Here is a 27,037-nt window from a genome sequence, read left to right as displayed (position 1 = left end):
GACCCCTACAACACACCATGAAGTTAATGTACAGATAAAGCTAGGTCTTGGGATGTCAGGTTTCTCGTTGTCCAGCAAGGAGGGTGGACCCTGGAGCTCCCACAGTGAAATCTGCACAAGTCTGGAAACCTCAGCTCTAGGCAGCATGCCAGAGTTCATCCAAACATATCTGCCTACATTGATATTTCTGCAGTGCACTTCAAAACTTGACAAATCATTACCTTCTGACGTTTGTTATTCATTATTTTTTTTTTCTCTTTAAGCTTTCCAGGAAGAAATGTAAATTCCAAGTGCCACCGTAGCAACTCAATGAAATAATAAAAATCTTCAAATAACAATTCAAATGAAAGATGTGCGATGTATTTTTATTTTGTAATAAATTTATAGGTGTCAACTCGATCAGGGCTTCATTTCTAAAGGGGTTTTGCTGTTTATCTAAAAAGACAATCCTTCACTTGAAAGAGATTATAACATTAGCCTGAGACAAAGCACAGAGGTTTAACAAAACATCTTGAATGCATACTATTTATTTATATTAGAAAACCGCTCAATGGTACAGTTTAGGTTTCTAAATGTCTTTTTATTCCTGGCTTTCTTATTCATATTCAATAGGAAATCATGACATGACCAAGACAGAAACTATACAACCCAGTTTTGGAGTCCTCACCCACGGCCACACCAAAAAAAAAAAAAAAAAGATAATTTCAAAGACTGTTAACAAATGGGATTTGTAGAAGACTGATGATTGTCACATGCTTAAGGCTCAGTTTGAGACTATGCAGCATATATATAGAAGATATGACAGTTTTTCAGATACATGGTTCCTCTGGCTAAGGTGGTATTTCTCCAAATCAGGATAACGCTCAACAGATCAGAGAATACAATGGCACCCCTTCAACACAGTATGAGAGCCAAGTCCCAGTTTTAGATGCTAAGTACACACTACTGCAACTTTGGGAAGGCTTACTTTCATATATATTATGCATCAAAGACTGAATCTTTATGGCAGCCTCTAGCAAAAGTGACAAAAACGGCAGCATCAGTATCCAGAGAAGAAGTTACATGAAATCAAGGTTACGTACAGAATAAAAAGAAATCCAAGTAATTGTTAAGCTGAATAACCCATTCCTTTCTGATTCCTTCATTTCTCATTAACATCTGCCTAAGTGTATCTCCCTTTACAACAGAGTTCGTTTCTTCAACATAAAAATAAATTTGAACAAGAGCACTGAGATGTTTGTCAACTTTCAGAGCAGGAAAAAATCCATGTTGTTTAATAAACAGGGCTTTTGAACACGCAAGCATGTTCACTCTGGACTTCAAATACATGATAGACATGGTCTTTAGCAAGTAATAGAATCCAAATTTGATTGAATAGGTAATAGATCGCAAAAGATCTATAGCATTCAACTCAATATTTACCTGCTGTTGAAATACAAGTGCTTGGGAGTGACAAACGTCAATAAAAATACAGCTCAGGAGTGGGCAGTAAGCAAGACTAGATCAATCTGGCCTGTGGACGGGGAGGAAAGAGCACTGTAAAACTCAGGGCTACAGGAGTGTGACCAGCAACACGTATGCGAGGGCATGTACCGGATGAGAAAATGGGAGCGTGCAGCCTTCCTCAGCATCATGCCCTTATGTTAGCTTCAGATCTGTAGTGATATATGCTCTATTTCACAGGCCCTGTTTGTGCTTGGTATGTAACCTCCCATGAAGACATGAGCATGACCTGGACCGGAGAAAGTAGAGTTTGTGAGAAAATCTGCTGAAATTAAACAGTACTGGTAAATGAAAACAGAAGTTGCTAACATTTGTACCCAGGTAGCCATAAATCCACCTTCCCACTTTTCATAGTCTATTTACATCTTCCTTTTCTAATTCACAGGGGTTTTTGCAGTCTGCCTGAAACACCTACTCCCTGCTTTGCCTCTAACATAGTCTGGAAACTGAATCCCTGTCTCTATAGAACACTAATTTGCTACACCTTCAGAAGATGATTTTGCATTGAGCTCAGGAAGCATGGATTTTGCCTGTGTTTTTTGATGAGCCATCAACTATTTTAGATACTATTCAAGCTCACCAACAGATTTCAAAATGAAACAAAATCTACCTCTCATCACATGCACAACAGGATATAACAGATGTCACAGAAAAACCAAGTAAAAGCAGTTTTCATGGTTGAATTCAACAATTACCTCTGTGCTCTACTCTGTGGACTCTGCCATAAAGCCCAATAAGCATGAAAGAGACACCTACCCCAGGTGTCCAGCATAAACTTTTATAAACAAAGTCTAGCAAGGCACAAGCCAGAAAACCATCCAAATACACATGTTCCACACTAAAACCCAGCCAAGACATAGGTTATATCTAATCTTGAATATATTACGGAGCAAAGAAGGACGTACGCTGTTGGAGAAAGAACAAAACTGTTGTCTCCTCTAGAAAGAACAAATAATATTGTGCTCACATTTAAAATACAGTTTCACTCTCGTCAGTAATAGCTACTGGCAGGAATGGTGTCCTGTTGGTAATTCCATCACTGACCACTTGCAGCCCGTATGAACACACTGCAAACACTCCCTTACAAACCAACAGCATTTGGCAGCTCCTTCCAAAACCCTCTCTAGATGAAAAGCCCAATGAAGATCTTTGTTTCGGCTCATTGCACAGGTGTTGTACGTGGTTCTTCTGTCCCGGTGTAATTTTCTCCCGCAATGTGTACTCAAGGTTAAAATGCTGTCCTTTCCCCTTGGCGATATCTGTCACTGAACTATCAAAGTATAAACGTTAGAGAGCTTGCCAAGCGAATAGTCAAGCAATGCGAAGATAGTCCTTTGATGCACATTGTGACCTCAGTGCATTCCCGTTAAACATTTTCAAGAAGGAGGAAAAGAGCCTCCTCTCTTTTCCATTTGGGGGAAGTGGGAATTAAGTGGTTATTTAGGTACAGTAGCCTTCACATTTATTGCAATTATTATAGCCCCTAGAGCCTTCAGCTGAGACCGGAATCCCTTTATGATGAGCAGAGCAACAGAAAAGCCTTATCTCAAAAACATATAAATTAAACACAGCTAAAAGGCTGGGAAGAAAACATCCTCATCCCTATTTCTACAATAAGGAAAAGAGGGATAGGGAATAGGTGAGCTTTTCCGCAAAATCCCAGTGAAATCTGTGGGAGGGACCCAGGTCTGACACCTTCACTTCAGTACCACCCATCTGTGATCCAGAGGCTCATCTGCCAGGGCCTGCAGCTCTCTCACATCCTTCACAGCCTTTTGAGAGACCTTGCAGACCAGTAAATCAACATTTACAATGCTAACTGCACATACAGGCCTTTCTGGGCTAATGTCAGTTTGGTAGTTTCACTCTATTTGCCACAAAACAAGGAAAGAGAAGAAAACCACAAGCTATGGACGGTACAAATATTGCTGTACAAAGCATTCCTATGCAATCTCTTTTCTTCTACCTGGTCTGCATATCCAGCTCAGAATGTCCATTTTACCATCTATTCACCCAGCCTGGTGTTTGAATATTCACTGTGATTTAAACATCGCCACACAAAAGAGCATTAAAGCTCAAACATGACTTAGAGCACGGCTTAACCACAATCATATGGGAACTATCTCATTTTAGTCAAAAGGAGGTAGGATTAAATGCAATTAAGAGCTCCCAATGATGTAATAAAGACAGCTAAAAAAAAAATCAAGGCAAGTGGGCAAGAAGCAATCACCTTTCTGTCTAGAAACAGTAAAATAATGACAGTCTGATTGTTCTTAGGGTCACCAAGGCCAAAATGTGCAAAATAACCTTCATTAAGTCATACTTTGTACTTTTGCTAGGGGATTGTTCCATCTGCTCCTTTCAATTTGGCTTGTTTGAGTAACAGAGCTCCCAGCGATCATCTAAACCTCATTTGAAGCACCTGTGAGCAATTCATTATATTAATATAACAGCAGGGGAGGAGTACAGATACTAATAAATAGGTTGTTGAGCAGCTTTTGCTGCCAAGGTTGCTTTATACAGCAAGGAAATGTCCCCTCCACCCAAAAGCTGGGGCACTGAGATCCCTTGTATCACAACCTGTCAGAACACACATCTGCTGATGGAGAAGCATATAAATTCATTTTTTCCTTTCAAAACAGTTGATAAACTGGTGTCTAATACTTCTGAGAGACTTCAGCATCGTTTGAAACAGGTTGTTCTCAGTCAACACACAACGAATGTTCTCCAGCTAAAGGTGGCTATGAGAGGCATTTGGTAACGATCTGTACCAGCTGGGCTTCTTGTTACTTTGAATAGATCTGTGTAAATCAGCAGATAAATATAAGCAAGTCGTCAATGCCTTCAATTGTATTTGGATGTAGCGTAGTAATAGCAAATATCTGAACTTTTGCATTTTCCCTCACATTCTGCAGTTTCAGAAAACAGATTTTTTTAATTTTTTTTTTTTTTTTTAATAGAAAGAAGCAGCAAAAAGATTCTGCTGTTAACATCTATTTAGTCTGGTTTCATTTAGTCACATTTTGCAAATGTCAGTGAAAAGTAAAGGTCAGATGGGAAAAAAACAGTATGCTATGGATCAGTACTATTACAGAATGCAGAGTAGCACGGGGTTATGTAATAAGCTCAGGAGGAGAACATATATGCAATATTGGACATATATGTGATAAAATACTGCTCATGGACCAGCATATCTATTACCTTAAACAGTAGGAAAAAGATATTTTTATGTTACTATACTTTAAAATCTTTTTCCAAAGAAGCAGAACATCACATTTTCAGTTCATTGCCTCTTGTTCTGTATTTGGGCAGCTTTGAAAAGTTTTTGTCAAGCAGTTTGCAGGCCAGAGCATCCTAGTTGCACACTTGCTGCAGTGAACTTTTCTTCCATTTCACAAAGGGACCATAGGAAATGACAAACCAAGTACCCACAGAAGATGCAGGCTGTATTCCTTGCTCTACAGAAGATCCTAGGAAAATACAATAAAGCCTAAGTGTTGAAAATGTGTAATGTTATCTAAATCAGTATCCATTAAAGACCTAAAAACCTTTCTAGCTCTCTCGTATTCTGCTGGGTATGGGAGTAATTCCAGTCACCTCAATATACAGTGTGAGCTTTGATGAGACAGTGCTGGTAAATCACCCTGAGACACTTGAATGTGCAGTTAATCATACCTGTTAAAGTATCTTGCTCTTACAGATTTGATTGAAAGTTTGTTACTGTTATTCTGGAAGGCACGCAAAATCCATACTGAAGTGTCTCAAGACACTGGAATAGTCTTTGCCCCATTTTCATCTCTTTATGCAAAGAACAGAAAAATTTTAAAGGAAGGATATTACATATATCAACAACCAGGAGAGAGAACGTTTTAAATACAGAAGTTAATAGGATCAATATCATATAATATCAATATAACAATAACTCTCCTAACAACACAACCTCACATTTTCTACATCACTGTAGACAGGAAAAGATTCTTTTTTTCAGCCAATTTTCTCTTTGTAAGACAACCTTTTAATTCTGTAAATATGTTTGTTGATTTCTCAACATCCAGTTAAACACATACAGTACAGCCATAAGTATATCCAATTTACATTTTTGACTTTTTGATGAATTATTTTAAATTTTAAAGCCATCATGTAACAAAAATCTACTATTATCTCTTTGCAGGAATTGATTTAGCAAAAATTGGTATTTGTCACACTTCTTGTGGGGTATCAAATATAAACAAACATTTGCACACCTACTGTGAAATCCTCTCCAGCAAAATGAAATCGAAGAATAAACAAAACTGCTTTTATTATTAAAAAAAACCCAAACAAACAGTTTTATGTGTAGGAGACGATAATTTGAAACCTTTCTCTGAAAAGAATCACAAGACCCAAGCAGGTTGAGGGATTTTCAGTAATTGTATTTTTCACATCTGTCTTCTGCATAGATAGCTATGAAATAAATACTGCGTGTGAGCAAGTATAAAAATGTACTTGAGGTACTTCTTTTAGATAGAATCCCATCCCCTTGAAATTGCTTTCACATGAAAGATGTCCATTGACAACCAGCAGTTTAACTAGCTGGGAATATATATAGTCAGCTACCACTCAGCCTTAAACTGTTATCTGATTTGTCCCATAAAGTGAAATATATGAGGCACATGATGCAGCATGGGGATAATGTACAATAAACATAACTTGTGCTGCAGGAAAATGAGATTGTCTCACAACAGAATCAACTGTGTAAGAATCCACCCAATCTGATCAAACTGTTTTCTTGTTTATATTACTTTATCCCATAAGCATAATTAAAACCAGTCTTGTTGGTAAGACAGTTCTGGGATAGCTTTTGAATTACTTATTCTGCCAAAACGCTTTTTTTCCCTCTTTTGAAAATACACCTTGCATTAGTTGCTGCAGTGGCAAGGAAGTACAAGCATACTATTGTTTTATTTTCTCAGCCTTTCCCTCTTAATCTTTACAGAGCATGCAATCACCACTGTCTTTTTAGGTTTCTTCTCAGGACAATAGAAGCTATGATTCATAAAGAATAGAATATATTTAAAAATTTTCAAAAATCATAAAGTTAAAAGCAATTGAGACTTCCAAATAATAGTTAACTAAATATGTTTACATTTTAAAAGGTATTATTAACTTCTTATTAACTTATGTCTCCATTAAAAGATGAAGGGGAAAATGGATTTCTTTATAGGCCTTTTGACAATAGTTATTTATTTTCTCTTAATGAAGGCACACTCTATGTTAAGTCTTATCCATAGCGCTGGAGTTGTGTAATTTTGTACATATTATTAATCACTTTACATGTCCTGTATCCCTTTAAAGGAGTAAGTATTTGGAAAGAAAGTCTTCACACAGCTTGCATTCTCAAATAATTGCTATAAAATCAAAGGCAGAGGTTCTGGGGTAACTTTCTTCACCCAAGCATGTGCTTTCTAAATGCTTCCATTGAGGAACTTGACGTTACTGTTCTTTTTTAAACATGTACTTTTCTAAACTACGAAAAAGTACAGAAGTTGTGGCTTCAAGACCCAAAGGTCTGCTATGAGTTTGCTCTATTAGATACCAAATGAAAACAGGTCAGGAGGACCTGTGCCCTGAGAACCCATCATCTAAATACCTGACACAGTCCTTGGCTGGAAGGAAGCCTGGAACATACATTCGGATAGCAACAAGTTTATTATTCTAATGTCAGATTTCTGAATGAAGAAAAAGAGTGTTATTTGGTAACCTAATGAGATGAGAACAGAAGGAGATGGAGTAAGGCAGCCTGGCAGAGCAAAGCGTGGGGAGGAAGGTGCACATGCAGGGACCCTGAAATGGGTGTACGGTGACAAAGGGACGGAGTCGGAGCAAGACTGGGATACGGTCCCTCCACAAACAACACACTTTTCTGACAGCAGCTTCTGCACAGGCAGGTCTATGCACAACAAATTCACTATTGGCTTTAAACCCAAGCATGTCAAAAACCAGCTGTTGATTCGTTCTGGCAACATTCCCGATTTACACCATTAATGGGCTTCTGAGTTCTATGGTTTGTTAGCATTATGCAGGCTTTATTTTGAAGACCGCAAAAACCAAAATCACCATAGCAGGTTGGAACAAATTCGGCCACAAATGGTTTGTAGGAAAGAGTAATTCCCGTAGGGTTTCCCAAACTTCCCCTTGTTGTCACAAGTTCACTGCAAACACAGTTTGAAAGTTTGCCTATTCTTGTTGACCATTTCCATCCAGCAATCTTGTGTTTTTTTATTTTTTTGAATTATTTCTTAATTAGATTATAAACACTTCCTACAAAACCAGTAAAGCATTGCCTTTGAGCTGGTTCCTGGGAACAAGTACATTTTAAATGTGTATTAACTCAATGTTTTCATTTCAAACTGGATGCAAATTAAAATCTTCAGCAGAAACAGTATCTTGCCATTATGTCAGTGCTTGTCTCATGCAAAATTTGTTTGCTGTTTAAAAAAACAGTTTTTAAACTTAAAGTAAATGAAGTTGGTTAGTTAGAAAAAGGCCTGTTGTCTTGTATTACTCCAGATCTATACATGGTGGAGGGACATCATCAAGATAGTTTTGTAACTTTCCAGTCACTGCTCTTGCTACAAGCTTACATAAAGTCTTGCGTTGCTGTTGGAACAACATTATACCTTTCTGGTGTACCACTGGCAGCTTCACTACCATCTGGGAGCCTACTTTGAGGTACTGACAAACATATTTCTTCATTTCCTCGACTTAGTTAAAAAGCTTGGTTTAACCACAGCATTTATTTTCCTAATAAAGAGCTATAGGGTGACCAGTTTTTGCAATTTAATTCTTTCTCATGCTACGGCACTTGTCAGCTTAGTCCAGAAAACAGTGGAGTAGGGAGGGAGCACCACTTGGAAACCAAGTGACATCAACCTCTTGCCGTTTGGCCAGTGACCCCAAATGTCCCCAGGGAGGATGACTGGGGAGTTGTCCCTGATCTCCATGGGACTCTGTGAGCCTAGGAAAGGGCAATCAGTGCCAATTGCTCATTAACCTTCTCCACTGTTGGAAATCTATTGGCGGGTCTGGTTATGGAAACATCTTTATCAGGGCAGAGCTGGGGAAATGGAGGTGCGGGGTGTGGTGGGAAGGGTCACACATCTTCATCAGCAAGCAGTTAAAGGAAATGGAAAGAGAGGTGACATTACAGGATTTTAGTTTCCATTAGCATCACAAAAAATAACATATTCAGAAAAAAAAATAACATCTTTTCCACAGGATCTATTTACCTCTGAGACCAGAGTCTCTTCCTCCTGACAGTTAAATTACAGAGAAATCTCTCTCATGATTTATCTTTGATTTTAAGCAATTAGTTGTTTGCTGTTGAGGACACCTCTGAACAATTTTAGCCAGTACTGCCTGAAAAGGTTTGGAGTGACATCTGATACTTGGTATCAGCTCTGTGAGGAGAACACAGAAGCGACCAGTTATATCAGAGCTTTTCTACGGCTTGAGTCCTTAAAAATAATGTTAACTGTAGAGCTTAAACCAGCAGTGCTGGGGACACCCAGTGTTCCTCCTAACACTGCAGCCCACGGCTGCCAGAGGCATTACCATTGCTCTATTGAAGCTTGCTGTGAGGTGGAAATACTACCCTGGAGTTCATGACTTTGTAGCTGTAAGAAAAGATAGAACCATCAGATCTTATTACACCACCTTATGCACAACTCAGTAGAAAGGGAAAAATCCAATACAGAATTCTGGGGAACAAGATTTCATAGAAAAGTTATTCGTAGAGGGGGAAAAAAAAATCTGAAATGCAAAGTCCAAAGAGGTGGAAGGTGCTGGTTTAACTTTCCAACTGCATAGTACAGACACCCCCACTGAAAAGGGAAGAGTTTACATCCTTATGATCTTTGTGTGACTGACACACTAATGAGCAAATTTCCCTCCCTGCTAATTTTTCACTGTTCACACTAACAGGCACAAGCCGGTTCATTAGAAACATCACCTTTGTGGGAGGTTGGGGAGAAATCAGTTTGCCTAAAACATTCATAGATCCAGGACAAAACTTCTGATCAAAATCCATGAAAGACACCGAGATAAGATAAATCCAAGTTTAAGTTCATGACCTCTCTAATTCAAATCCAAGTATCCAGTCTCTCATTCCCTTCCTCTTCAGCTCAATGAATGTATCCTTACAAAGTGGAAGGGATTTAAATACAAGGGATCCAAAGCAACAGAACAAATTGGCAGCCCTGTGGCCGAGTCCCTCTCCACACAGGTCACAGCTCCTGCTCCCGGTTCTGTGCCCACCTGGATGCCCAGGGACACTTCTCCCCACCTGCACGGGATTGGGGATAGAAAAGAGCTTCTTAGTCTGGGTCATTACACATACTATTCACTTCTTTTTGGATCGTTATTAATACATACTTCCATTTTCAGAGCTGCGTGTTCTTGCACTTGAGATTTACCTCCCCATGCTACCAGCCTTTGTAGGAATGTTTAAAGTATTCACTATCTTTCCCCTTAATGATGGCTCGTTGAAGGGAAACACCATTAATGTTTCAGTGGTGCTCACTGTACGCAGGATAGCAACACAAATATTAGCTCAGGTTATTTTTATGTTAGCTTTGTGCACTGAGTGGTTGTGTTGCCAGCAAAGCGATCAGGCAGCATTTCACACATAATTACAGCCTGAGAATGAAGTTTGATGACTTGCAGAAAACACCAGGAGATTGATTTGCTAATGAAGAAATAAGGCCTGATTCTAACAATTATTAGAAATGAAACTAAGCATTCACTTTCCAGGACACATTTGTTTTGATTTTAACACAGACCTATGAGTAACACTGTAAACACTGCATTTGTTAAAATATTAATACAAATATCTAGGCAGAAGGAAGAAATAACTGGGTGGTGGTTTTATCTTCTGAGAGAGGAAAAAGCCAATTAAAAAAAAATATATATTAGTTACTTCCCTCCGACAGGCCTTGTAGGTTAGCTGCAAGGCAATCATAGGTCACATAAAAGTGCAATGATAAAAAATGCAGGTGCTGTGAAACATTTATAAAGTGAAAGTATGAGGGAGGATGTAGTTTAGAATCTGAAATGACATTTTGGCATGGAACAGATCTCCCACGGGGCAGTTTTGAAACTTCCAGAAATTCTTAAAATGACATCTTTCAAAATGAACAATCATCAAATGCGCTGAAGTCGTTACCTCAAAGTGCTTTACTGATAAGTCGGGCTGGGAATATGCTAAAAATAAGTTGCCTGGTTTTACAGCTTGCAGGACCGATCTGGCTGGCGCATCGTGCCAGGAGCTGTGACCCCTGTGAGTGATGCCCACACCATCCGTCCTTACGGTTTGTATTAACTCAGGTTTATTTTGACAGACCAGAGGGAGCACGATGGGGAAATGTGTCCACGGAGGTGAGTGAAAGGGACAGGGTGGCCAGCCAGCCAGGCAGTGACACGAGCCGGCACGAGCCATCCAGAGGTGCCATCTGACCCAAAACAGCTCCGAGGAGGTGACAGTGGCATCTCTGCCCTGTGACTGCCAAGACAGCAAACACTTGTTTAGTGTGGTTAGTGGCACAATGAACACTCTCAAAAGGCTGAGCTTGTATTAATTTTCAAATGCCATTCTGTGTTGCATGAAAAGTTTTCCCACTCCCCCAAGTTTGCTGAGGCAGACACTCACCACAGATATATCACTCTAGCAGTTAAAAGACAGGGTATATAAATATCTTGCGTTCAATTGCTTGTATCATTAGAGCTATACAGGAAAAATCTACCTCACCAGTTGCACAATGGCAGGACCACGGTGCACGCTTCCCAGTGAGTAAATGTCTTCTTTGCAATCATATAATCCAGCTTTATAGCAGTAAGGAAACTTAATAGAAAGAAAGAGAATTGGTGTCCATGCAATAATTTAATTCAGGGGGACTAAATTCAGCAATCAGAGCAAATTATGACTTTATTAGGTGCTATTCCAGATATTTGTGTGCTTTTAGTACACCCCGATGTGTAATTGTTCAGCCAGGGAATGAGTGGCACAGCATCACAGGAGTCAATGAAGCTGTAACAGTCCAGCTAAGGGTGATGTACAGAGCTGTATATGTATTTTCTCCATTCTTTCTTTCATCATTTCAGCATTAATTCTGGTTAGAGAACTTCGAGCCTCAAACATGGACTGCAAAAAAGACAGTAACACAAGCATATCAACCTATCCCTCTACTAATTGCATGATTTTGCCTTAAGCAAATAGTAAAAATGGGACTTTGTTCATTTTCTCTGTGCTCTTAACTACAAATGGAAAATATTTGTAATGCACTGCATATGACAAATTACCTTCCAGTCCATTTTCAACCTTAGGTAGCTCCACAGAACATACATGCTGTAAGACAGAGCAGAAGTTGTCCCAGCGCTGTCCCAACTCAAATCATAGAAATTGTGTTGGCTCAGTAACACAACAAAATGCAGATGAAAAGCTCTGAGCTATTTCAGCTTAGATAGTTCTACACACAAATCACACATAACTAGGTTGACTTAACTTAGCTCTAAAATTCAATGATGGTAATGAATTTTTACATCTTCTCTGCTATTAGTGACTTGCATGTAATAATCCCAATAATATTATCTCAAATTCCTATGATACTCTGATATTAATGGAAATGTAAAACTAAACTGCTAAAACTTAAAAACTATTAATAAAATATCCCGTCAAACAGATTCATTTCACTTCCTAAAGCAAAGAACTTTACTTGATCTCAGAGCAGTAGCTATTTGAAATGCTAAAACATTTTTCTTTCAGTTGTAAAAGATTTTTCCACAGGCAAGAGCTTGTTTGTTACTACTCACATGGCAGCCTTTCCACAAAAACAAGAATCCTGCTCTGGATCCTTGCTTAGGCTCTGGATCGTCTAACAAGAGTAGTTTACTTAACTGGGTTTCGGAAATGGTTTGTAAAGAGATGCTCTTTCAGGTTTTCTCATCTGTTTGGGGAAATATGACTTGCCAGTCAAAATTAGGATCCTGTTAGGAAGGGCAGCATGGGCAGACATTCACTCCCATCTGCGTAGACAGTCTAGAGATGAGACTAAAGAAACCAAATTGAGAATTCCGTGGTAAAGCCCCAGATGTGAAATTTCTCATATTTGAATATCTGAGTTCAATCTGAATTTGTGCTGACCTTATTGCAGGTGACTTGCCATGGAGATCCATATCTGAGTTTAACAGAAAAGACAATTTGAAGCAGTAAAGCAACCCATCCTCATGGCTGCCAGAAAAAATACAAATATACTTTTCCTGATTCTTCTCTGGTTTCAACCAAGTTGAGCACTTGGGACCATCCCTGGGGACACCACCACGAAAAGAATTCTCAAAACACGGGGAAGTGTGATCCCAGTTCAGGCGTGTTCATGCTGGATGCCAGGTGGGACCAGCACGCCTCTCTTCTTTGCATCCAGCTGTGTTACGAACTGCCGAGGAGCGCGCAGAGCCGTGCAAATTAGCCTGGCAGTGACAGACATCTCATCTCATCCTCAGTCAGAAGTGCGATTCACAATCGAGAGAGCAGAATCAGGGACTTGGGGCATAGATGTGGCAAATGCACCCCACTGAACCTCACTCGTTCGATTAATCCCCCTGAAATCACAGTTCTCCATGTATGTAAATACTTGCAAAACAGCAACCCTCATTTGTGCAAGTGGAGAGAACTGATAACAGCTCAAAACTCCAACACGGCACTGCCACCCATGGAACAGATGGCTCCTTACAGGAGATGTGTTCAGGCTACCCAGACTCAAAGAAATCGCTGGACCAGAAGCCTCCAGCTTTCAAACTGTCACGCAAGGAGCAGAGACGAGCTCTGTCCTCAGTCATCTGCCATCACGCTAATCTAGATGAGCGGGTTTGACTTGCCCAAGGTCACTTCAGGCTCACGGGAACTGGGACCTACCTGGCTGGCTTTGGCCACCGAGACACATGTCGGTCTCCTGGGCTTTAAAACAAGTAAGAGAAAGAACTGCTTGCAGCTCCATAAAGCACAGATTTCATTTAAAGACGTCTAACATAAAACTACTCACACAGGTTTCTTTGCTTTCACCAGGAGCTTCTTTGTTTTATAAGTTCCATTATTATACCGCGGCTAAAAGGTTTAATGATTTAAATAGCACTCTTGATTTAAGCCAGATTCTTTCACTCTCCACCAAGCAGCAGACCTATAGACTACTAAGACAAACATGAAAAATCCTCTCTGACATCTTTTAAGGCTGATAGTACTCAATTTAGTAGTTTTATTTTAGCCACAAATTCCTCTGGAAATATTCAAGACTTTCACAATATTAAAAAATAACCCACTTACTAAGTTCTAAATAATATTTATTTTAGCTAACGGCTGTATTTTAAAAATCCTTGGTTGTATAAGCCTATTAACTTCTAATACTACCAAGTTCAGCTACAGAAAATAAAAAGCCTCCTCTTGCTGCTTATTGACACTGGATGTCACCTAAATGGCTAAAATGCAATGCTGCTCCGAGGATTATTACTGTACGAGAGAAAGACCTTTCAAAAGGGACTCACATGAGAAGCCACACTCGCAGAACAAGCAGTACAGAGCTAAGCTGTGTGGGCAAACACCTCTTCTAATTTCAGTGTATTTATAGGTCAGCTAGTTTTATTTTGAAGCACAAGAGATTTACTAGGAAAATTCATTACTGCCACTTGCTCTGATTTTCTTGCTCAATATAATTAAGCTTTGCTAATTGTCTATCATGATTAAAAGCATGCCAATAACAACCTTGTTTCCCCATTTGGCTGTGCTCCAGCCTCTTCAAAGCTCTTGTTTGAGGGCAGTTCCTCCTGTCGCAGTTGTGAAAGGTCTTTTACCAAACACGCCAGGTGAACTGTTGGCCTGTTTGCCATTAAATTCATGGCAGTCAGGATTTTAACCGTGGATTTTCCAAGGAAAATATAGTAGAAAAGATGTGACCGACAACTGCATTTTAGGTAAGAAGTGAGATTCACTGAGGATTCAGAATTCATTCTTGCAGGTCAGAAAAATGACCTCAAACTAGAGACAAAGATACGGAGGTGTTGAAATGAATGATTACTTCAGGGCTGTATTATCCTCCCAGCAATACAAAGCCGATGTAAGGCATGGAAATTCGGCCAGAACACAGAAAGGAGAGAAAAGGGGAGAGAAAAAGGGTGGAGGTGGGGAGGGGGGAAGAAGAAAGGAAGAATTTGTGCTGTTGTTTTAGCAGGAACTGCTATTTCTCATCTTTCCCCCTCAGTGGGAAGCAAAGGAGGATGCAGACCAGGAGCTGAAGGCAGCTCCGCTTTGCTCTGGGGACACCACCTGACACAAGGGGACCCAGAGGGTGGCCTGGTAGGGGAGCAGGACACAGCTGGGGGGCAAAGCTGTCCTTGGCTTCTTCCACCTCCACATCTTCCAGCCTGCCCCTTAGCAACTTCCCGCGATGAACAGAGACAGAGCTTGGCTTTTAGCAGTGCTCATCAGCAAATTTCTGACAAAACTGATTTTCAGGGGAAAATATTGATTTATTGACACTAGGATGTTTTAACCTTCAGTGCTCTTGTTTCCCAATAGCTCATTTGCTGGTTTGGTCGGGTATCAGGTCTCCCGCTGTCCCCTACCTTGGGCCAGGGACAGTGATGGAGGGGTGTCTAACAAACGACATGGACACCCAAGGTTTTGGGGCTCTGTGCTTCCCAGTAAGGGAGACAGAGATAAAAGAAACACTGCAGGCCCCGCAAACTGTTTAAATGTTTTTTGAAACACTACCTCCACCTGGAAACCCAAGCAAGTTTCAAACGAGTGCTTGTGTCTGCACATCCCTCAAGTGTCCCCGAGTCCCAACTGCATAAGTAAAATACACCAGCTCACTATGTGCCCCACCTTTTGCCAGTATAATACACGTTTCTGGACTTTTCTAGCTCATTCACAGTTATCTCTGTGCACTTCTGCTATGTAACATATTCTGTGCCTCATTTCTCCTTAGGAAAAGAAAAAAGCCACTGTCTTTCTCTCAGCTTCTGTCTAATTTACACTGTAACCTCATTGCGCCAGGACCTGTTTCTTGTTACGTGTTCGCACAGTGCCTAACACAAAGGCAACCTAATCTCAGACCCTTTTTAATGCAAATGTAATACAGAACCAGGCTGCTTGAACAGAAAGGGTAATTCTGGTTCCTCCTCAGTAATGGACTTTTTCTCTGGGAACAGATAATTGGGCTGTTTTGTCATTATTCTTTTAAAGTGAGGTTAAGGTCCTATTGGTGGCAAAGTGAAATATGTATTGTAGGCTAATCAGGAGCCCATATCAAAATGTGCCAGGGCAGAGCTCATCCTGCATTTACCGAACTCCATAGATGGGTTGTACTAACACAATTAAAGGAAGAATTTGGCTGTGTACACATGTAGATCATTATACTCATGCGTCTAACTTATACTGCACATCACTTTCTAAAGCAATGGGAGGGAACCGTGGGCAGCTGGTTATGTTTTCCTGCTCCAGAGTCAACAGGGTCAGTGGAGACGCAACCCGGTAAATCCAAGGAACAGCGGATTTGATCATTCTTACAAGCTACTGGTTATCAAAAGGCTGTTTCTCCTCACCCAGTGAAGAATGTTTTTCACGGTGCCAGGGCACAGAACTAAAAAAGAATAATAAATTTCTTCATCAGCTTTATTGTCAAATACATTTCAAATGCACCATCTCTGTCTTGGTGCTATTTGTTTCAGTCTGAGAGAAAGCAAAGGACTACCAGTCTTCCATCATTTCTTAGCATGAAGGTCAACTTATCAGAAAATAACATCAGTAGCAGACATTTAAAATACATTTATTCCAAGGTTTCTCCCACCCTTTCCCATGGATAGTAGATTTAAAACCACTACTAGACAGTCCAGATTTTCCAAACCAATAATGGGCTATTCTGGTCAGTTTTTTAATGCAATGCATCCGATTTGTTTCCAAGTGGAAGTCAGAGTATCAATATAAAGCACAAAGCTATATGTGAAATACACTTTGGATCTATTAGAAACTTCCTCCCCCTGCAACACTCACATAATAAAGACTTACATCCAAGGGCTCCTCTCCACTCGCATGCAGAAAGAAAAATCCTTGGCTCCAGATTTACACCTTTCTTTAGTAAGATGGAACCTAATTCTGACAGGTTCCTATAGACACTGCAAAAAACTGCTGCTCATTCTGGCCGTTACCTGAATTTCACCATTCCTTTTACGCTTAGATGTTAATCCTTTAGTTATATTACTTGTAGACTACTGAATTCTCTGTTATGAGAAAGTGTCCAGGATATCTTGCAGGAAGAAAAAAAGGGGTATGTTTTTGCAATGCTTAATTGTCACACAATGAAGAAATATTGGATGAAACCCACAGAAGCCAATCTGAGTAAAAACATAATTAGCATACATGCATTTCTTTAAATGCCCAATATATTTGAAATTTCAATGCCTTTTTTCCAACACCTTAGGCACTAATAGCTTTTTAACAGGACACAGTATGTGATTTTCTTAAGGCAATTTTCAGCATTTTTCACCTTCAGAAGGAAGGCACTGGGTTAATCTTTCCCTGCTGACATCATAAGGACAATTTCTCCAGTTAAAAGGGTCTTTAAAACAAAAGGAATAAAAAAAGAAAAAAAAAATAGTTCATTTACAGCTTCTTTCTGAGCAGACAAACCATACCATAGGATGGTTCAGTGACAGCCTGTGGGACAATTGTCCATTCCAATGATTACCATATTGCAATATACATCCCAGAAGTCCTCGGATAAATTCTGACATTATGGTCCAGACTCTGCTCTATATAGAATTCAACCACCTCCCATTTGTGACTCAGGAGACCTGGGTTATGCTCCTAGAATTGCCATTGCCCTCCAGTGTGTGGCCCTGCAAAAATCTCTTTGCTTGTCTCCCTCTGTTTCTCCGCTTCTGAGACAGGGATCAGGATACCTTTATGAAACACTCTCCTGTAGAGAGATCAATGTATAATGTTTAAGTTTCGCCCTTTCAAATGGCTCTCTTGGCAAGCAAAGAATTTCAGTCTTCATTTAGAGTACAAAAGCCAGTGTTTCTACAGCATTTTTAAAGGCACTTTCACATCAAGCTCTGAGAACGTGTAAATGAAACTACCTCTGAAACAAATTCTGTTTGTTTTTCATCCGTTGTCTGTATACAGTGACATGCAGTTCATCTTATCTTCAAGGGGAGAAAAGTTAGCACTTAAGCACTTATTTCTGCTGAAAAACCATTCATATAAATAAAAGAGAGACAGAGAGAGACAAAGTGCTCTGTACAGACACTTTAAGCTGACAGGGAAAATGCTCCTACCACAACAAACTGGAGCACACTCTGGGAGGACAGCACTACTCTTGATTCCCATCTTTTAAAGAAAATGAAGAAGAATGAATAGCTATGCCTCACTTACTCTTGAAGCAAATCAAAAGGAATATTCTGGTATCTATTTTTTATCCTCCCGTTCTTGTTAATGAAAACAAAAGACCTCAATATTTGATTACTTCCCCTCTGCGTCAAAAATAATAGTTCATGTCCTTTCTAGTTTGACAGAAAGGAGACTTGTTAGATCTAAGTCCTTTCATCTGAAACGCTATCACACAGGTTTGCACCGGTCTAGCCTATTAAAATAAAGTTGAGCTCTGAAAAGCTGCCTTTTTTTTTTCCCCTTTTGGAACTGCACTGCAAGCAATGATTAGATTGCATTTGCCAATAAATCTATAGGGATCAGTGAACCAAAATAGCTTCTCCCTCTCAGACCTATCAATTAACAGGCTTCCTTTGTTAATGATGTTACCATTTCACCATTTGCCTTAAACCTTACTCCATTCCAGCCTGTGCCCTTCGGAACAAAAAAGAACCACGCTAAAGGCTGTGCAAAATGCATTTAAGACATCCATGTTTGCGAATTTATATTTCAGCAATTTCAGCAGCACTCACAGTTTTAACAAGGTGGAATCTCAGACAGGGAGGAGCTTTCAAAAATTTGTGGGTTCAGGTGAAAACATGTCTCAGCAAGAAAACACCCGACTGGTACAGAAGAAAATCAAAGTGACCAGAAACTGGTGGCAAATCAGAATCTCCTGACCGAACACAGGTTTCTAATAAAGACATAAAATGATAAGGAAGTACAATGTTACGAATTTTGTATACAGGAATAAGGAATTATATTTCAGAAAATCACATGCAGCATTCAATTACAGAGAATCTAGCAAGTCATGGGAAAAAGTGACCTTATTCCATCGAGGTCATTCAAATTATTCTAATAGCAACTTCCCGCTTGTCAGTATTAGCCATAAATATAGGTCGTTTGACTTGTTAGTGGTATGTTTTTTCCTGATGTACTGAATAGTACATTTTATTACAACACAGATTCCATTTCATTCCCACAATTTTCCCTCTAACTGCATTTCCAGCTCAGTGTTTGCACCCAGCTGTACCCCAGTTCTGCCACCATCCCACTTTGCCCCTCATTGTTCCATCTACAATGGATCTAGACAGTTCTTGAAAATCAGTGCTTAGTATGATGCATATATTTATTTAAATAGAACTTTTATTTCCAGTAATTACTAGTGCAGCAGTATTTTTCTTGCTGATGTTTTAAGTAACCTGAAGGCAAAAGAGAGAAGGAGATAAAAAAGCAGTTTAAATGACTCCAACCTTTTAGTGGAGTTGTGCCAGTCTGAAGCTGAATAGATCATTGGGAGGGTGCTTTCCAAATGGCTGTGTAACCAAAAAAAAAAGGAAAGTAAATCAGGGCATGATTGGTCTCTGTAGCAAGAACTAGGTAAGAGAACAAATCAGATTTAACACTAGGAAAGCAATAATGGAAAATGCCTGTCTCACCGACAGTTCCCTTGAGATAAACAACCTGACAGCACTGAGCTGAGCCCAGCCAGTCTTCTCATCGGTACCACAAAAGCCACTTGTCCAGTCTGAGAACTTTGTAGAATAAAAAAATCAGCTGTAGTCTGTCCCTTGTTGGCATTATGAATCTCTATCTTTAGCAAAGATAAGCCATTTAACAACATGTTATAGTCCAGAAACTTATTAGTCACCCTCTGAGATACGCAATTAACACATTCACAACTCCAAGGAGTTAAAAGGAGCCAAAAACTCTCAAGCGCCTTTGAAATCGGTAACGCTATTAAGAAGACGACAACATTTTTTTTCTTACTCTTTTCCCTCCCTAACCTCATAATGTAACAGTCTCTGTAATATTTCCAGGCTCACTCCCTGATCATCACAATTTTAAACATTTTCTACCATGCGCTGCCTTCTCAGGAGTGAATAAGTAGTGACGGGGACTGCGGAGCCAAAACGCCGCACACAGACAGACATTTGCTGAAAGAAAATGAGTATGAAAACAACAAAAGGTTTTGTTCAGTATGATGAAAGCCAACATCAGTATGGATCACGCCACCCCAGGAGAAGCCATAGCAGAGCACTCACAAATCTCAATTCATCCATTTTGCTATCAGAATCCATTTCGTATTCATTTTAGAAGAGTAACTTGGCCCTGACTAAGGTGCTACCACATAAGATAACCCAAACAGACATTGTATTGTTCAACAGATTATCAACTGCCTATGTGAAATCAGAACTAACAATGGAACGAAGTGACCAAGGAACGTCATCTTAACATTTAGCAAACCAAAGTCACTTGAGTGACCATGACGTGAGCTCTTCAGAGGCTGGCACTGGTCCCAGCCTCTCTGGCTCACACCCACAAGCCAGACTCAATGTATCAACCCACATGCACACAGCTTGTGAGCTCCTCAACTGGTAGGGAAACTGTGAGATAACACTGTCTCCACCACATTAGCTGCCACAAGTGACGTAACCCTGACATAGAGCTGAAGGAGGACACGCAGCCCCACACTGTGAGCTCTGACCACAGGCCCCATCCCACCTCATCCAGACTCCATTTGATCCTCGACTTCTACCAGCCAGGAAAAATGAGATGGTGATAAATTTATTAGGCTTTATAATCATGCATAACAATATGCTGCACATCACGACTTAAACTGGAAAATATGCCTGACAGTAGAATTTCACCCTCGTTAGATAAATTGAGGAAAGGTTATTGTGTGTGATCCTAGTCCCACGCTTCCATTGTGAGACAGAGAGGAGAAAACTGGCAACAGCATTTCTTCTTAATTACACATTATCTCTTTCAATAGATGGAGGTATAGGGATCTGTTTTCTTCTTACTCTTCTCACTGGTGCAATGCAAAAACCACTTTTATTAATTAGACAACAATCCTTTGGGCTATAAGGTACTTCAACTCCTAAACCCTACAGATGAATCCAGAGCTAAGAATGAGGTACTGAACTTTCTGATACAGACCAAGGGAAACCAATAGTGACTTTAACATGACTGAAATTTCTAGAGCAAAAAGCCACTGAAAACAACGAGGAAAGAGACACAAGTGGCTTGCATCCAATCTCCCTCTGCACAACACGCTCTGTCCCATTTGACATGTCATGACTTGAGTCCACAAGGAGAGGTGACGGTATTTGTTCAAAACCAGCTAAAGAAAGCGCCCCTCGCTCCATCAATGTTCCTTGGTGACCAAAGCGCTTAGGGTGTAAGAAACCCAAATTCTTAGCTAGAGGATCTTCCCAATCTTGTGCAAGAGATCCTGCCTCCAGCAGGCTACCCTTCAGCAAATTCCAGATAAACTAAATGCAAGCATCCTCTGCTCCACTTCTCCACCCTGCCAAATTTCTAGTTACTCCTGGAAGCACTCACCAGTTTCCAAAACAGTCAGATCCTTGAGAAGTCTCCTTGCCTGCTGCAAGTCCAGCTCAAGTCCAACTCTCCTCCACCCCCCCAGCTGCCCTACTGGGGCTTCCCTGGCTCCTTTCAACCTTTCCTCAGCCCTTCTGAGAATGACCCAAGATCATGGAATTAAAAATAAATGCATACGAGCGTTTATATTTATACTAATCTCCTGTTTGGCAGAGAGGTCTTTGAGTATTTCCAAGTTTTTCTCCATCAACTATAAGCACTAGAAACTTAAAAGCAGAGCAAGCTGAGAAACTGAGATCTGATGCCCTACGAAAAAGACACCTGAGAGCTAACAAAACTCATTTGAACATTGACATGATGCTGTTACACTGAACTGCACTGAACGTGTCCAGAAGTTACTGGGTTTAAATACTTATACTGCGCTATCACAGGATTTCAGAAACCTACAGAACTAGAGATTAGTGCTCTAAAACCTAAGCTGACCTAAAGCAAAAGGGATGGGTGTCAAGGAACAGACACTAATCATTTGTCAGTGATCTTAACTTGCCTTACTCCTGGCATACTCTGATTTTGCTTGGTGGGTAATGCCAGAGTAAGGACGGTCCCTTCAGACTGGCAGTGTGGGTCAGTCATGGTACTCTGCATATAAATTGGCTGCACTCATTTGTACTGTTTTCCTTCCTCTGTTGAACCGCTTCTTGATTAATTAGTGCCATTAAAGCACCTACGCAGAGTACACATGACAACTTGCCTTGTGTAACAATGGGAAGAAAGAGCAGGTCCTTCTGAATTCATGGAAGAGTCTCTGAAGTGTAAATAGATAAAGATAATCAAATTCAGATGAGATTAAAATTAACAGACTATCAACCAAGTGACACTATTAATAAATGTCCACAACAAGCAGGGACAGAAAGGACTCCGAAAAGACCCAACATAATTTAATTAAACAAATGAGAACATATGAAAGAAACCATAACAGATAAATACATGAAAAGACAAATAAAGATTTCAGCAATAATTGATGTTGTATTATTCACTGTATAAAATGAACTGTATCAGTGTTCCTCTCTATTTACATAGCAAGATGCAGGTAGAAAACCTTGGGATTTTAACTGTAACCTTCTACAATATAGATACTTGCCATTTGCATTAATAAACGAAGTTTTGTTCCGTGTGCAGCACATAACATTAGGCCATGCAAGTGCAGAATATACATATGTACTCACAGCAATCTTGTGATGCAAGAGAATACTATTATTCTGATTTTATGGATAGAGTTTTACAACCTCATTAGTCTTGAGGCAACAAAGCTTTGTTGGTAGTGTTTGGCTTGATACTACAGAGCGTGAAAAATCACATCCCATAATCTACATGACTAAAATAGGCAACATTTCTGATGTAAATGCAATGAGGTTGACAAAGCCCTGCCCATCAGCTTTGCTTATATTTATTGGAGTAGCTACGCTGGCAGAATACCTCTTCTCACTGTTTCTCCACCAGAGATTCAGCCCACCAGGCTAATTGTGGGGGAGGGAATTTTGTACCAGAGCTGAGATTCAATTCTCAGAGCAATGAAGGGACTTGCCAGGGGACACAGATGCCTGTAATGGGGGTGGAACAGGGGTGGGAGTATGGACAGCCTACAGGAGAAGGAATATGGTCGCACTGGCTGGGCATGTAAGGATGGAGGAAAGAAAACTCTGCTTTAAACCTGTTTCTTCACTTACTCAAAAGATAAAACTTGCAGAAAAATGCCGTATGTCACTCCAAACTCAACAATCACCCAACAGCATGTGCTGAACTTGCCCTGCAATGCCTGTCCTGAGGCTGTTTACCACTCAGAAACCTCCATTTCTAGCAAGGTAACTCGCCATCCTCACCCCCTACGCTTAAATAACAATGCAAACTACTGTGGAAAAGCAGGTGGCATAACAGAATGCACCAGCTATTTCAGTGACCCTCCTACTGTCAGTAGGTCTCTGCCTATGCAGGTGAATACATATTGGCTCCTCAAGGAAAAAAAACATGGCCAAAAAGAAAATAAATTGAAACAAACCACAACATTTTAAAAATCACAGCCATGTTGATACTGAAGCTTTCTCTAATATAAAAATTTTGCCTTAAAAAGTCCCTGTCCAGAAGAATTATATTATAACAAGAGCTTATTTTCTCTGTTGAAAAAGTAAAAATGCTTTTAAAGGACAATGCCTCCAAATGGTTTGCCATCGAATTCTACCATCACAGCACTGTATAATGTGACAGCTTCCTAATTGTCACTTTTTCCTATATCACTTCACTCATCAATTCATTTGATTTTACTGCGTTTCAATCTCTCCACACAGAAATCACAGAACAGTGGGTGTTTTTAATGAGATCCTGTGAGGACCCTGTGTAATTGACCCTCAGCTACACAACATTTTTATCAACAAACTAGAAGAAAATACAAAAACATTATTTGATAAAAATGTCAAGTGACTGACAAAGATTAGGAGAATGGTAAATAATGAAGTGGAGAAGGTATCGATTCAAAGCAACCTGATAAGATCAACACAAGCAAGCATTATGTGCTCCGCAGTTCAGCTATTGAATGAGTCCTAAATCCTAATTAGGAATTAGGATAAACTGATTCCTAGGAACAAAGCACATACGGCACTTTTACAGGTTGGAGAAGCCTATTTTGGCAAGCCAGGGGCTAAAAACCAGAAAAACTTGGAAGTCATGACCAGGCATTGCCATCGTAGCAAAGGGGCTAATGCTAATGACCGTGTTAGCAGAATAAAGCCACACAGGAACAGAAAGATTGTATCACACTGTTCACATGAACTGGTACCACCACAGCAGTAAGGGAGCAGCACTGTCCCCATGATGTGTGTGAAACAGCCACAGGAATGACAAAAGGAATAGTAAATAAGTGCTAAGTGCAAAAAGTCAGGAACTCAATCTATTCAGTTTATCAGAATAAAGGAGAGGGCACAAGTTGATCGCAGCTTATTAATACCTACACGGGACACTGAAGTTCAATAATCGAAGCCTCTCTACGAAATAAACAGAGCTATAATACGATCCAGTAGCTCGGAATTAAACTGGGCAAGTTCTGACTTGAAATGAGATGCTGGCTTTTAATAGTGAAAGTAATTAACAACGGGAAATGATTTATTGAGAGCTAAGACACGTTCTTCAACATTGTAAACCCGTATTTCACAAATGGATGTTTTCTGACAGATACACCCCAGCTCAGCTGGATTAATTCAGAGAAGCCTTCGGGAGGTCAGAAGAGATTATTACACTGGTCCCTTCTGGCTTTACAAACCACGGGTCTCTAGATCAATCCCTGTTCCTGCACCTCTGGCCTTGAGTGTTTCCTTCAGGTCATTAAGTTTAACACCCACTCTCCTTTCATTTAGAATATGCAATTTAAAGCTTTAAGTGCTGCCTTAATTTAATGGTAATTAAACCTGAGTGGGCCTCTGTGTTTTCTGCAACCGACTCACTATAGCAAAGGAAGAGTTAGACCGAGTCTCCTGGAGGCACCATCTGACCAGGCTGCAGGAGGGGACAGGGACAACAGCACGGCCGACTCCTCCAAAGAATACTCAATGTCTGAAATTTAATTAAAGGGCTGTGTCATTAGAAACCACAAGAACAAAGTGTCAGCTAAGGAGCAAAGACACAGGGAGCCAGAGCAAAATTCATTGAGTGCTGACATCGCAAGTCAATTCTGCCTTTGAGATAAGCGTCCCTCAGCCCCCATCCCGCAGTAATGAAGACCTTTCCCTTGTCTACTTCCATTTTTCCTGAAAAAGCTTCTCCCAGGCCTCCTTCTCCAGCACCTTGGCCTCAAGTCTGGGCCAATTCAAGCTTCACGCAGACTTACTTAAGCACCTTATTGCAGCAAAATAAACCAGTTCCAATATTCAGCCCACATGGTTTCCGAAAGCAGCTCTCATTGGCATTGTATGGAAAGGCCTAGACTCTTACTTAAAATAAAGATGATTTTTAAAGTTTTTCAAAGAAAGCTCATTTAGCTGGTCAAAAAATTGTGCAGTGTTGCAAATATTATTTACAGCCAGAGAGTGCAGGACGCAATATATCCCAGCTGAATAATGCACTCTAAGCAAGTACCCATTAGTGATGATGATTACGCACCAGAGCACCTCATTAAGCCTTTGACTCTCTAGTATCCATTGAATCAGGACAACTGCTCACCGTTGCTGTGTTTCTCAACTACGACACGACCTGTCATGCTTGGCAAGGGGCAATTTCTGAAACTGCAAAGGCACCGCTGCCAACAGCCGAGTGAAACATGGGAAAGGCTCCATATGCTTAAACGGCTTGAAGAGAGAATGTTTGAAAACAGGTTCCAACTTCTGCAGTCCTGAAAGGCTAATGGTTCCTCTGAAGGAGACGCGGGCACACAAACTCCATCAGGAGTGAGAAAATATAAGCAAAGTCTGTTTGTTCCTCTTTGCATACTCACACACTTCTCGCAGAGAGCTGTAAGCCTGTACTCAGGTCTTTAGAGAGCTAGAAAGAGAAATGCCTTTAATCTTAATAAATACATGACTTTTCTAAACTTTACATTAAATTAAATGAATTAAAATAGCACCCTGGCCCATGAAGATACAAGCTGGAAAACCTTAAATCAGAGACTGAGGTGTTTTTTCATACAACACACAGACTGGCCGTGTACGCCTTTTTTCCCGCTGCCCAAGACACATGTTCCAAGAACCAGATTTTAAAGTGTTAATCATGTTGTGCTCACTAGTCAGGCATTTTGTACTTTTTCATCTGCAAAGCACTTTCCAATCATTAGCTAAGTTACCTAAATACTACTTAGCAAAAAAACCTCTCCCAGAAAACAAGAACCGGGATGCCTATGGTGATCTGGGAAATCAAATCTAACAGGTAGGTGTGCTCTAAAATCCCTTCTAGTTAATGCATAAGGCAGAAAGAAATTTGCTCATTATATATTGTCATACACATGACTAATACAGGACTCAATAAATTGATAGCTTACAGAGAACAGGGTATGGGATTTATTTAACTACATTTTTAGCAGAGATGACACAATCCATAATCTCATCACTGAAATAGTAAGAGAGCCTTAAAGCGATATATAAAATTGCCGCTGCCACCACCACATGCCTCTTAAGATGACAATACACATAAGCAAAATATTTTAAGATAGATATCCATTACTTTGCTGTCTGTGGATTTTGGTCTGGTCTTAAAATACAACTTGCATTTTGTAGAACTGTTAGCATGCTTAAAAATAAAAACTAACACTTGTGTACCAATCCATTTGCAGTGCTATAGATCTACCCACTGAAGTGATAAGGAAGAACGAGCCCCAGGCTCACCATGCGATTTGGTTTCATTCGAGGTATTAGTGGAGGTAATTTATTCAACTCTGTAAACACCTGCAGCTCTTGGAAACTATCGGAGGCCTGAGCAGAGTCGACTTTGCTGAGGTGCTTGGGTGAAAGCAGCTTTTCTTTTACTAAATTATCAGCAGGGAAACCAGCAATAAAAAACTTAACGTCTTATCTCGAGAGCAGTACTTCAGATCTTCTAAAATGAAACCAATTTTCCTGATGCACTCATGGGAATTTACATGGAGATAAAGAATGTGAGTGTTGCATTTATTCTTCAAATATCTGATCACGCAGAACGTGTAAGTCTTTATGCTCAACAGGTTTCAGTTGCGGAAGTGAGAACCTCCTTTCTGCAAGGCTG

This window comes from Streptopelia decaocto (assembly GCF_964273445.1).
Source record: "Streptopelia decaocto genome assembly, chromosome: 5".
Taxonomy (NCBI): Eukaryota; Metazoa; Chordata; class Aves; order Columbiformes; family Columbidae; genus Streptopelia; species Streptopelia decaocto.
Note: the sequence above shows the minus strand (reverse complement) of the source record.